This window comes from Gobio gobio, assembly GCF_949357685.1.
Source record: "Gobio gobio genome assembly, chromosome: 1".
Classification (NCBI taxonomy): domain Eukaryota; kingdom Metazoa; phylum Chordata; class Actinopteri; order Cypriniformes; family Gobionidae; genus Gobio; species Gobio gobio.
In genome coordinates this window covers 59,938,069-59,951,239 of record NC_137097.1, presented here as the reverse complement: position 1 = coordinate 59,951,239, position 13,171 = coordinate 59,938,069, and positions in this window count along the sequence as shown.

Sequence of the window (13,171 nt, the reverse complement as noted above, 5' to 3'; positions counted from 1 at the left end):
TTAAATGCATACAAAATATTTGTTTAATTTAACATTTAATTTTTGGAGGTTTGCACTCTGATTTTGCATTTGACTGATTTTATTCATTTTGAGGAGAACTGAATCTTTATTGTTCAAGTGAGATGAATAAATGCTTACATTTAGTCTAGAACTACAGTAACCATCATGTTTACACACAACACCTCTGCATTTAATCTTGTTTAATTTTTATCAACATAGGTACTGGAGAGCTGTCAAATAAATGTGAAAAAGTAACTTGCGTCACTTTTTTGAAAAAGTAACTCAGATATTGTGCTGTAAATTTGAAAAGTAATCCGGTACTTTACTAGTTACTTGAAAAAGTAATCTGATTATGTAACTCAAGTTACTTGTAATGCGTTACCCCCAACACTGATTATAACACATTATTACAAGCTTACCGTTGTGAATGGGGCTAAGGTAAGAAGATAGTTTTGAGCACTGGCTGGTTATGTACTTGCTCAACAAATTTTTAACCAAACAAATGGTTATTATTCTATACTAACTTGCGTCAGAGCGTACGATTCAATGGGCATGATCATCAAACAGTCACAAACATGTCGTACCCAAGTTTATTAGATCCATGTCGTACAGTGTGATTTGTAAGGATCTTACAGGATTGCCAAAATCGCACAGTCTGTAGCAGGCATAAGAGCAAATGACAAAGTTAATTCCAGTCCGCAAGAATATTGCAAAAAAAGTGCCAATTTTGTTACAAAACCAACTAGGTTAGTGCAAAATACAGATTTTTCTCTTTATAAACCAATAAAACAAGTCCTACAAATGGTCTCTGTTAACAGGCAGTACCTTTCAGAGGTACTTCGCTCCACCTGTCACATGATTCATTTGTTCTCAGTAACGGTATTGTGCCCCAGGTGCTCTCAAGATCCCCCACAGCACATTGAAAGCATTTGAATCACTTTGTTTCCTCTTAGCAGCTTCTTTTTTGTCGAAGAACAATGAACGTCTTTGTTTGGCAAACCTACATTGCAGATTAAAGACTAACACACTGATTAGCACTGTTATCAGGAGGACCCGTGAATAAAACCTCCCTCGGAAGCTGCTGGAAATTACTCTCTCAGCATTGCACTGGTGCTGTGTTACAGAAGAATAACACTGTAAATCATTCAAGAGAGATACACACCCAATAAAACTGAGGGTCAGATATTCTGTGTGTTGGCAGTTTATGTGAAAGTTTACTTGATTGCTATTTAATATCCTAAGGGGACCCTTGTTTCGGCACATTCCAGGCCGGGTCAGTCACATTCCGTGTGGATTTAAGTCAGTGGGGGGAGTGCAGGGATTTGGGACAGTGCCTGTGTTTGGACTGATAAGGGAGAGTGTTGAGGCGTGATGTGTCTCTATGTCATATCTCTTTTAAAGCTTATGAGTCCATTGCAATGCAGAAAATAATCAGCCTTTTATTTAATTAAATTGCAATTAATTAAATAGCAAAAAGTTACTTTTTCTATAGACAAGTTAGCTAATAAACTCAGCAACAAGGTAGCCTGTCTTTTGAAAGTGTGTGTCTTCATTAAACAGTGCATTAACTTCATCAAAATGACTTCATGATGCATTATGTATACCGAAAGTATTCTAAAAAAAAATTGTCCGGGACCTAAGGGTAATTCACATACTCCGATATTGTAGCTTGTGTTTGGGTGACCTGAGTTCGAACCCAGCTAGAGTCGTTCCCTGATCTCACCCCTTCATTCTCCCCATCCTTTCCTGTAACTGTCCAATCAAAAAGGCAAAAGCCCCGAAATTAAAACAAATAAATAAACCGGTGGTCACGTTGAGACAACTAATTGCTATATCAACAGAACATATGGATCCATGTCTGCACATACACATTCAAATGTACGTATGTCTACTTTTGCTTTAGATTTTACAGTAGACATCAAATGGTGACCCTACACAGGACCAAAATATAAAAGTAAACAAAAACATTCATAAAACCAAGGATAAAAATGGATGAACCCGTGTGAAAAAGAAAAGCTCTTAATTGTATTGAATGTGCACTTGTAGTGTAGTTCAAGGCTTAAATGTTTATACTTGCAAAAAATATTTTCAGATATAATATTAATTAAATAAAAGAACACTTAATTATACTTAAAGAAAATACACTTTTAAGGCATACTTAAGTACACTTTGTAATAATGTCAAATTTAAAAAGTTTTAATTTAAAGTTCAATTTTAATTGAATTAAATAGAAATTGTATTAATCTTTTTGACGTGATTTCCACTGAAACAGGAAGACAAGACGGGACATAACGAACAGCTCCTCCCATTTTTTAAAATAGCCAATAGTGTTTCGTTTATATCACAGAAAGTTCGGCCAGAGCCGTTGAGCTCAGTAAAGCCCCAGTTTCCTCCTAATCTCTAAGAGTTTCTCCTCCCAATCTCCTAATTTCTTTCATATATAGCATTCTGTGCAGAATTCAAATGGGTTTGATATGTTTTCTGGTCTGCGTCAACTTGCGCATATGATCCGTTCTGTGCTATCTTGTCTCTGGACCGGAGCAGCCTGTCTGCATTGCGGCGGTTTGTGTGACACTAACGTGAAACCAGACTTCATTTGCCTCAGTGGAAAGTATATTAACACTGTCGGAATCGTTCCCTATTCCCCTAAAAATCTGCATTATGTTCCATTCACCATTTAGAAAAGAGCAAATGTGTGAATAAGTGATAGATTTCAGCCGCAGCTTCAGCGTCTATTTATAATTTACAACCTAGAGAGCATTTGATTGGACAGAAAGTCTGATGAGAAGTTGCAGAGTGATATCATCAAAATCCATATTGGCAGAAGTGAGAGACAAGTTTTGAATGCTTATCTCTCCTAAATGCTAATTTTGTCATTGTTTTGGTGCGCACTAGTGAACAGTAAGACTAACATATTCATGCTAAAAGCCAAAAAACATAATTTGTTGTGTGTTATTTGATATTACATAAGTTATTATAAAATATTTTACTAAATTTCGAATTACTGGTAATCATTACAAATAGGCCTAAATGTGAACATATCAAAGACAATAGAAGTATGGAATTACACATAAAGATGTTTAATGGGTTAAAAGATTGGATATTGTTTCCATAATAAGTATTATTTTTAAAAGTATACTTCTTTTTAGGGGGGTTATAGTGACTACATGTCCAACAGTATGCAAAAAGTAATCATGACATGTAAATGTGGAAAAGGAAAATTGACCGTTTTGGTTTGATGGGTATTTTTCGTGGTTTCATACTAAAATGTTGCCCACAAAGCACCCAGCGGTCCGCAAAAGCCACATTTTAACCTTGCTGCAAGGCATATTTAAAGTCATTTTCTCTTTACCTTGTACATAACCTGTCCATGTCTAATTTGGGAGCATCTGTCAAATGACAGATCAATTTGCCCCAAAAATGTATTATCCTAAAAATTAGTATTTTAATCCTCGATTATTTGGTCGCATTTTATTTTTTGCAATTGGCTGCTAGCCATTTTTGGATCACAACCAACCAGGGATAAAGCACTGTTCAGGAATGAACCGTCACATTCGAAAATGCAATTTGCATGTCTCTTCATAGATGACTGACCCTCAAAGATCTCTATCACATCTCTGTGCATTGGTGGTGATTTTAATGGTCGGGTGTAATGGGGAGACTGCATTGATTGCAGAGCCGTTCCCAGGGTCCATCTCTCCAGGGAGAGATCTGGATTGTTGTGTGGATCTCTCCACCATCATTACAGCCAATGAGATGCACAATAGGTCAGGGAGATGAGATAACATTGTCTGCTGGGGAGCCGCAGGTGGGAAGCTCAACAGGGCATTATTAGGTGTCCTGGTCTCAGGGTATAGCATTGCTCTTAGCCTCAAGGGCTCTGCCCCACCATCTGCCATGACTCTCTCTCTCTCTCTCTCTCTCTCTCTCTCTCTCTCTTTCCCTTTCCCTTTCCCTCCGTCCCTCGCTCTTGATCGTGTTCATGCTCAGTGCACATCTGCAATCTATGTTCCACTGGTCACTCTGAGTAAAAAGTATGAAAAATGTACACTTGCTGCTTCTGTCATCAAGCTATACACACAAACAGTTAAAGAGAGGTCTATAAGCTCTGTTCATTTCCTGCATCCAAACACTTCTGGTTTTCCAGAGCCTCTCCCTTTTCTGAACCGGGTCTGTCTCTTATGATTTTCGTTCATTGAAACAATTGCTGTCCGTCAAATAACAAAGGAACGGCGACAACATCAGAACAGTAGATGACAAAGGAAGCTGTAAGTGATATCGCCACATAAAGCCTCTCATTGCAGTTTGACCCGTTTTCGCAATTGTTCCCTTTGTGGCTCTTTTGAATATAAAACAGTTGGAAAACATAGAGTGATTGTGTCTGTTCTCAAGTTACCTCTGATTAAGTTACAAAAATAAGATCCTAAAAGAACTTCAGACACAACAATTTCAGAAGAATGATTTTTTCCTATTAGTAGGCTACCATGTAGCCATGTTGTTTAGAGGAAAGAAAAGTCTTCACCTCTACATACTTCCTTATTTTAATTGTAAATGTTCTGTAAACACTATAAACACCAGGCAGCTTTCAAAAAGAGCTCTTGAATGGTGGAATAATTGTCTGATTGGTAATCAATTAGTTGGGAAAAGGAAGCACTGTTACAAGGAGAAGACCATTATAGAAGAGTGCAAACAAAAGGATGTGAGAATGTGTGGAAGAGGAAGCTTTCAGGGGCAAATTTACATTCAAATGACTAACAGGCTGAAGACTAGAAAGCACCTGGAAACATCAGAGGAACTCCATATCTATGTCAGTCATACTTTCCAACAGATCAAAGAAATAAATTCAAATCCAGGTAGTCGAAGTAGATTAGGGCTTAGGGATCGCCAGTTGGGCACAGAAACCTAAGGGATAAAAATGTATTTTATCATAATGAATAGTGAATGCATATATTAGAATACATTAGAAAATGCGATATTCAAATGAAACTACTACTACTACTAATAATCATACTAATACTAATACTAATAATAATAAAAATAGTACAAAGTAAATGTTTTCCAGATATTATTTCCTTGATTTATTTTGTCTTTAGTACAGGGTAAAAAAAAAAAAAAAAAGCAAATCATTTAATTTAGCAAACAATCGCACTTACTTTTTTTCAATAAAGTGCAAATTTACACTACTAACATTTTGGGGTTGGTACGTTTTTTTTAATCTTATGAAATAAGTCTTCTATGCACACCAAGGCTGCTTTATTTGAATGTATTTTAAAATGTAATAAACTGTATTCCTCTGATGTCAACGCTGAATTTCCAGCATAATTTTTCCAGTCTTCAGTGTCACATGATCCTTCAGAAATCAGGGCTGTGTTCAGCCCCGACAGAACGTTGCAAAACATTTTTTTTTTAATGGAAACGGTGGTGCGTTCAACACCCTGTTCTGATAACGCAAGAGTTGCAACTATGGCAGCTGAGAAGGCCATTCTTTGTGTTCTTTTTGAAGAATTTTCGGAGCCTGATGAAATCGGTATAAATACACTTTAAAACTATAAAACTCTTGTGACAAACATGTCGTCTAATATCTTCAATTGTTGCGTATATGTCCGGGCTGCAGCGGACACATTTGTAAACGACTTTACTTCATAGCTGTCAACCCTCCCGTTTTTTCTGGGTGTCTCACGTATTTTAGCTCTTTTCCCGCTGTCTTCCCGTTTTAGTATTTTCCCATAAAATATCCCATATTTTTACGTTCTGATTGTGTTATCTCAGAACACGCAACTATCTGGTTTAGTGGCAGAAGACGCGAATGAGAAGTCTTGCTTTCAAGTCTTGCTCTTGAACGGACAAACTCACGCAAAAAGTATGTCAACATGTCCATATTGATGAGTATTTTAGCAGACATAGTCTGTATATGCCTTAAGTAAACTTTATACAGTCCAGAAAAGACGACTCATATCCGAGCTTTAGGTCTTAAAGGGGCAGAAGCCTTTACTGCTGTCTGTTTAATGTCAAACAAAAGACAAGGGCATCACTCACTGCTCTTGATTGAATAGCTTTTGTAAGTTTAATAGGATTAATCTTTAATTTATACAGTCAAATATGCAATGTTATTTTACATTTGATCAATTTCTGTACCTGAAAACTAATGTTAGACGTACCTGAAAAACCTGAAAAGCATAGTTTATTTTATTAGTATCTTTGCTCGATAGTATTTATTTGTGCTGCTGCTTGTATTTAAATGATTTGTTCTTATTATTTTCTTTTTTTTTTATTTGACAGTAGTCCTTTTTTCCCTGAACATAGCAAATACTGAACCATACCGAAACGGTGAACCTAAAACCGTGATACAAACCGAACCGTGAGCAATCTGTACCGTTATACCCCTAGCGTAACATATGATAAAATGACTGAAAAAAGGTTGGGAAACACTGGTTTAGGCTACTATCGAAGAAGAAGAAGACAGTTGCAGCCGGGGGCGGGAGAAAGAGGGAAAAAGTAGCGGGAAGTAAACTTCAAGGAGAGTATAGTAGATGAGTGTGATGTGCAATGATGGATCAGGACGCTGACGGACAAAATCAAAATATTTTGTGTAGTTGTAAACTCTTTAGACTCTTTTTTTTAAGTTTGTGGGTAAGAATCGTGTAAAAAAAATCCCTTATTTTGTGGATGGATTCCGGGAAATCTCCCTTATTTTCAATGTTCAATGTTGACAGCTATGCTTTACTTAGACCCATTGTGCGAACTGTCTCTTTAATACTTTTTTATATACATGTTTATATACATGTTGCAGCTGATTGGGCTGACATTTTTGACACACCCATCGAACAAGAGAAAACGTATCTCAAACCCCGTTGCACACTGATTCCAGGAAACATGTCGTTCAACTTGGAAACCATAGCAAAACATTGTGCACTGGTTTGAGCTTGAGTTTAATGTTTAAAGGTTAATAACTGTGCCCCAGTTGAATATGATGATTTGCTGCTCAATAAACATTTCTTATTTTTATCAAAATTTAAAACAATTCTGCTGCTTAATATTTTTGCGGAACCCGCAATACATTTTCTCAGGATTCATTAATGAATAAAGTTCAATAGAACAGCATTTATTTGAAATAGAAATATTGGCCCCAAAAATAAGTACAATGCATTTATTGTGTCCATATTGTAATGCGAAACACTTTTGCTGATATTGAGGTGGGATACGGGTAAAGTTAGGGACAGGTGTGGCGGGATGGGTAAGTTTAAGGGTAGGGTTTGGTGTAAGGGAAGTGTCAACAGTGTAATTATAAATGTAACTACAGAAATTAAATACAGCTCTAATTACATGCAGGTATTTTTTTTTTTTGTTTAAATGTAAGTGCAATGTAAAAACATGGATGTACACAATAAGTGCATTGTATCAAATTATTAATTAAAATGTTAGTATATAAAAGTTAAGGCCACCTAATATAAAGTGGGTCCGAAATCTTTTGTAACATTATAAATGTCTTTACTGTTGCTTTTGATCAATTTAAAAAGCAACAGTAAAGTCATATATATAAACTTAGTAACCCCAAACTTTTGTAGTGTATTTGTACATGTAAATACATAGCTTCCTTTATATTTTAGGAAGGTGGTCCCTGGCAAAAGGGCATCTTCATATTTGGGTTCAAAAATATTGAAAACCCCTAAAATACTGTAGATGAGCCTTTGCTTTGCTATGCTTGAGATGATGGTGGTTTTCATCTCCAGTTTTGGTGTATGGATCAAATTATCCTGGGTGTCACTCAGTATAATTTGTGGCGCATCCTGCACAAGCTTTTTCTTTATGGTAGAACGGCTGGTCAGAGCGGGAATCTGTCGACGGACCGCTTTGTACACATTGTGCCCAGACCTCTAGACCTGGCCATCCTTTGATCTGAGGCCAAGGTGTCATATCAGAGATGATTCCTCTAACACACGTGTGGACCATCACTCCAGACATGACACACACAAGCAGAACTTCAGGGCTATTGAATTAAGGCTTACCGTCTGGCCTGCAGGCTACAGAGCACGAGGGTCATTATCTCCATGTGGACAATCACAACATAAGAGCCTAGAAGAAATGCAAAAACCACCGTGGGACCTTTACGACTTGATGGTCACATGGTGACTTAACTTTAAAACTGGCAAAACACTGTCTTCTGATGTGTCGTAATGATTGTACCTTTTGAAGATCTCACATAACAGCTGTAAGGGCTCTTACCTGTTTTGACTTTCAACAGGCTCTGCGCATTTTTCTCGTTCTCAGTCAATTTTCCCTGTTTTATAAACATCCAAGAATTGCAGACTTGCTGTCTACAAGACCAAACTTAGGTTATACTTTATTTTAAGGTGTCCTTGTGAAGAGTAATATTAATTAACAACATGTACTTACTATAGGGTTAGAGTTTGGTTTAGGGTAAGTTGTGTGTAATTATGCATAGTTATTACTATAGTAAGTACATGTGTGTGTGTGTGTGTAACAAGGACTCTATAAAACAAAGTGTTACCCAAAATTGTGCAACAAACTGGTAGCAGGGATGCATCTGTGAAAATACTCAAAAATTATTAAAGCAACTCACCTCATGCTCCCACATATGGTATATCCGTCAGTAACAGACACCTCGAACCTGATCTGTGACCTCTGAACCCTGGATAACATGCTTAGAAATGCTAATTATCAACATATTCCACATTTGAACCACATCGCCATATATCCTGAGAGTGTTCTCGGCTTCTTTCCATTCATTAATCTTGCAAACATGTCTGATGGCAAGACGTCTGCAGTGCCTGGTTGTCTTTGGCATATCTGCTGTCTTGTTTTGAAAGGATGAAATGGATAAGCGGCTAGCCGCATTAGCAGTGGATGCAAGAGATGCACTTATGCACGTCCAAAAGGCTAATGATATTAGCAGATGACCCCGCTCTGGTCCTCAACACAGCCCTATGCCCCCAGAAGACCTCCAATTCCATGATTTACGCACGTCTGGTAAACAAAACGGCTCAACACGGGCTAAATCAGCACAGCACATTAGCGTAGGAATGACACTGCACAGACTAAACATAGACCAGTTGTCATTTAAATAAAGAACTCTTAAAACATTGTTCTTTATCATAATCTAATAATAATAATACACATAATAACTAATTTTAATACACATAGTTGTGATCATACATTTTGATTGGATGAGCCGTATTTGACCCTACTCTAAATGTTCATTCTGTTTACAATTCGGAATACAAGTTTCCATACCACTTGCAGAATATGAAAGATGTTAATCATTTTAACAAAGTAAGAGGGATCATATAAATTGCATTTTATATTTTTATTTAGCTGTCCTGAATAAGCCATTTCACATAACAGATGGTTTATTTATGTAAATGTGGTTATTATTTTGTCTTGTGGACTAATATGTAAACATCTGTTATGTGAAAAGGCTTATTCAAGACAGCATTATTTGAATAAAAATATGACATACATACTTATTTTGTTAAAATCTTGCATATTCTGCAAGAGGTATGTAAACCTAGCAGAAATGAATAGTTCAGCCATGAAACTCAATTCGCATTCTGAATGTTTTTTTCAATGCCAGTCAATTTCACACATCCATTACCATTTTAATCATGACACGTCCAAACTAATACAAAAAGTCTGTGCATTAAAATTCTTATTCTAGCCCTCCTCCTCCCTAGCACCACCTGCCTAGATCTGCTATGTGGGGTCTCTCTCTCTCTCTCTTTAGCAGCAGCATGTTTCCATTCATTTTATGCTCTGAGCATTTAGCAGAAGCAAGTCGTACTTGAGATCTAGTCCACCAAGGCCAAACCACTTTACATTTACATTAATAAAATGTGTAATAAACTATCCCAATAGTTGTCATGACTAAACTGTATTTGACATTGGTGTCTTTTATCAGACTTTTTGGACACTCACATCACCAACTCGGTGTGATTACTGATCGCTTTACCATTGGTAAAATCATTATAACTCACAGCCTCGAATAGCTTATTGCTTACAAGATTGTATATTAAGATATTAAGTATATTAAGAAAATTTGATGATTATCTCATATATATATATATATATATATATATTCCCTGGTGGTTGTGTCCTCTTTCAGCAGGATAATGTGCCCCGCCACAAAGCAAAAATGCTTCAGGAATGATTTGAGAAGAAGTTTGAGGTGTTGACTTGGCCTCCAAATTCCGCAGATCTCAATCCAATTGAGCATCTGTGGGATGTGCTGAACAAACAAATCCAATCCATGGAGGCCCCACCTCGCAACTTACAGGATCTGCTGCTAACATTTTGGTGCCAGATACCACAGCACACCTTCAGGGGTAATCCCTACGTTATGGCGACAAAATGTCCCCACAAAGATGGCAATATCCAAAATCCTTGTCCTTGTGGGGACATTTTTAGGTCCCCATGAGGAAAACATCTTATAAATCAGACGAAGTGATGTTTTTTGAAAATGTAAAAATGCAGAATGTCTCCTGTGATGGGTAGGTTTAGGGGCAGGGGCAGTGTAGGGGGATAGAATATACAGTTTATACAGTATAAAAACCATGACGCCTATGGAAAGTCCCCATAAAACATGAAAACCCAACGCGTGTGTGTGTGTGTGTGTGTGTGTGTGTGTGTGTGTGTGTGTGTGTGTGTGTGTGTGTGTGTGTGTGTGTGTGTGTGTGTGTGTGTGTGTGTGTGTGTGTGTGTGTGTGTGTGTGTGTGTGTGTACATGTTTTTCTAGCCTGGTGGGGACTTCAACCTGACTGTAGACAGACTCATGGGGACTCGTGTCACCGTGGGGACCTAAATTGAGGTCCCCACGGGCACAAAAGCGTATAAATCATTCAGAATGAGTTTTTATGAAAATGTAAAAATGCAGAATGTCTCCTGTGAGGGTTAGGTTTAGGGGCAGGGGCAGTGTAAGGGGATAGAAAATACGGTTTGTACAGTATAAAAACCATTACGCCTATGGTGAGTCCCCAGAAGGATAGCGCACCAGACATGTGTGTGTGTGTGTGTGTGTGTGTGTGTGTGTGTGTGTGTGTGTGTGTGTGTGTGTGTGTGTGTGTGTGTGTGTGTGTGTGTGTGTGTGTGTGTGTGTGTGTGTGTGTGTGTGTGTGTGTGTGTGTGTGTGTGTGTGTGTGTGTGTGTGTGTGTGTGTGTGTGTGTGTGTGTGTGTGTGTGTGTGTGTGTGTGTGTGTAAATGTAAAAGATCAGATGACTCATTGTAGTACAAGATTGGCTGTAGGAATTGACTGAAGAGACGATATCTTCAGACAGCAGAGACAGACGTCCACTGTTTTTGGACACAGAACAAGTCGACCTGTCAGGTTTAAGAGGCCTAATCTTATCAAAGAACTTAAAATAGAGGGCCAGGCGACACAACTGTCTCGACGGGCGTGAAATGTCACAAGCACAGCGTTGTGTGCTACACGTGTGGCTGGGAGTCCTTAAAAAAATGATACTACTTTTTGAGGTTTATTTCACAGTTCAGTTGTAGTATTGCCACACTTTACCGTTTGCTGCATTATGCAACAATTAATTAACCTAGTACAAATTGAATTACTGAATGAAGGTTTAATCCATATTGTCTTTGTTAAATTAAGCCATTTAAATAATTCCCATTTGATTTGAATCTATCAAAATTTAATAAAAATCAAATCTATATGTTACATTATCAAAAAATTCTCACATCCTTGACATTACATTTCCCTCATTTTGGTGAAGGCAGTTCATGTTTATGGGGTGAACGTGATTTCACCAAGTACAATATGTTTGTTGATCCTGGAACAACATTCCAATCAACCAATCAGATTTGAGGGACATACAGTTCATGTCAATTTTAAACTTACAACCAGGATTAGGTGCTTCTACACCGGTGTTATTCACCTATCATTTCCCTCTGATTTTAGAGATAAGTACAGGGATGTTGTTCCAGGATCAGCAAAATATGTTGATCCAGGAACAAGTCTTACTTGGCAAAATCACAATGTCTGCCGTTTGCTGTCCGGGTGCTCTAGCACCTGTAAATGTCATTCATTTGGCAGTGCGGCCAGGGTTTGTATGCGTCTGAGTTCATTAAAAATAAACAGAACGTGGGCCACAAACCACTGGTCCTTGTTCCTGTAGGAGCCCTGCTGGGCACCATAAGGCCTCTGTTTTGTTTGCTGCCATTTCGGTCTCTGAGATGAGCCCATTAAAAGCTGAGTAAACAGAGAGCAGCCCCCCTGTACTAACAACTCACTCACTAATACACAGATTGTCAAATGGGCAGAATTATGAGCAGGAGACCGGCTCAACGCTTCAGTGCAGAGCTGGACTGGTAATTATGGTAAGTGCTGCATTAGTGCTCAGTGTCAGCGTTATGACAGAGTGTGGTGGTTCTGGGTTTCTGTGAGGACAGGAGAGAGCTATGGTTTCTAAAGGAAAGAGGTCAGTCCTAATGATCCTAATGTTTCCTCCTGCCTGAGACAGCAGTCTAATAGGAGTAGACCAGAGGGCAGGTGAAATGCTTCTTATTGATGGGCCGTTCAGTTCAGGACCTTCATGTACTGCTTTACCTTTTGGGAACTGCATGACACAAATGTTTTTCCTCTCTTACAAAAGGCTCTTGCAAACATTCCCAGCACTTACAGAGCAGCACTGACAGTTGTCCCGGTTTTATTTTGTTTTAAATGTATTTTGCTTGAATTCTTCTTCTCTTCTTTTCACTGTTCTCACACTTCTCTTATCAAATTGTTTTATTTATTTTTTCATCGTCTCTTCTAGCCCTTTTTCGTCTCATCCCATTTCTTTGCATATTCTCGTCTCGTGTCTTCTCATCTCGCCCTTTCTCCTCTTCTCGTCTCCCCCTTTCTTGTCTCATCCCCATCTCTTTGCATATTCTCATCTCCTCTCGTCTCGTCTTGTCTCATCTCTTCTCGTCTCCCCCTTTCTTCTCGTCTCGTCTCCCCCTTTCTCGTCTCATTCCATCTCTTTGCATATTCTCATCTCGTCTTGTCTTGTCTCTCCTTGTCTCACCCTTTCTCCTCTTCTCGTCTCGCCTCGTCTCATCTCGTCCTCTCTCGTCTTATTCCATCCTCTTTGCATATTCTTGTCTCGTCTCTTCTCGTCTCACCCTTTCACCTCTTCTCGTTTTGCCCTTTCTCATCTCATCCCATCT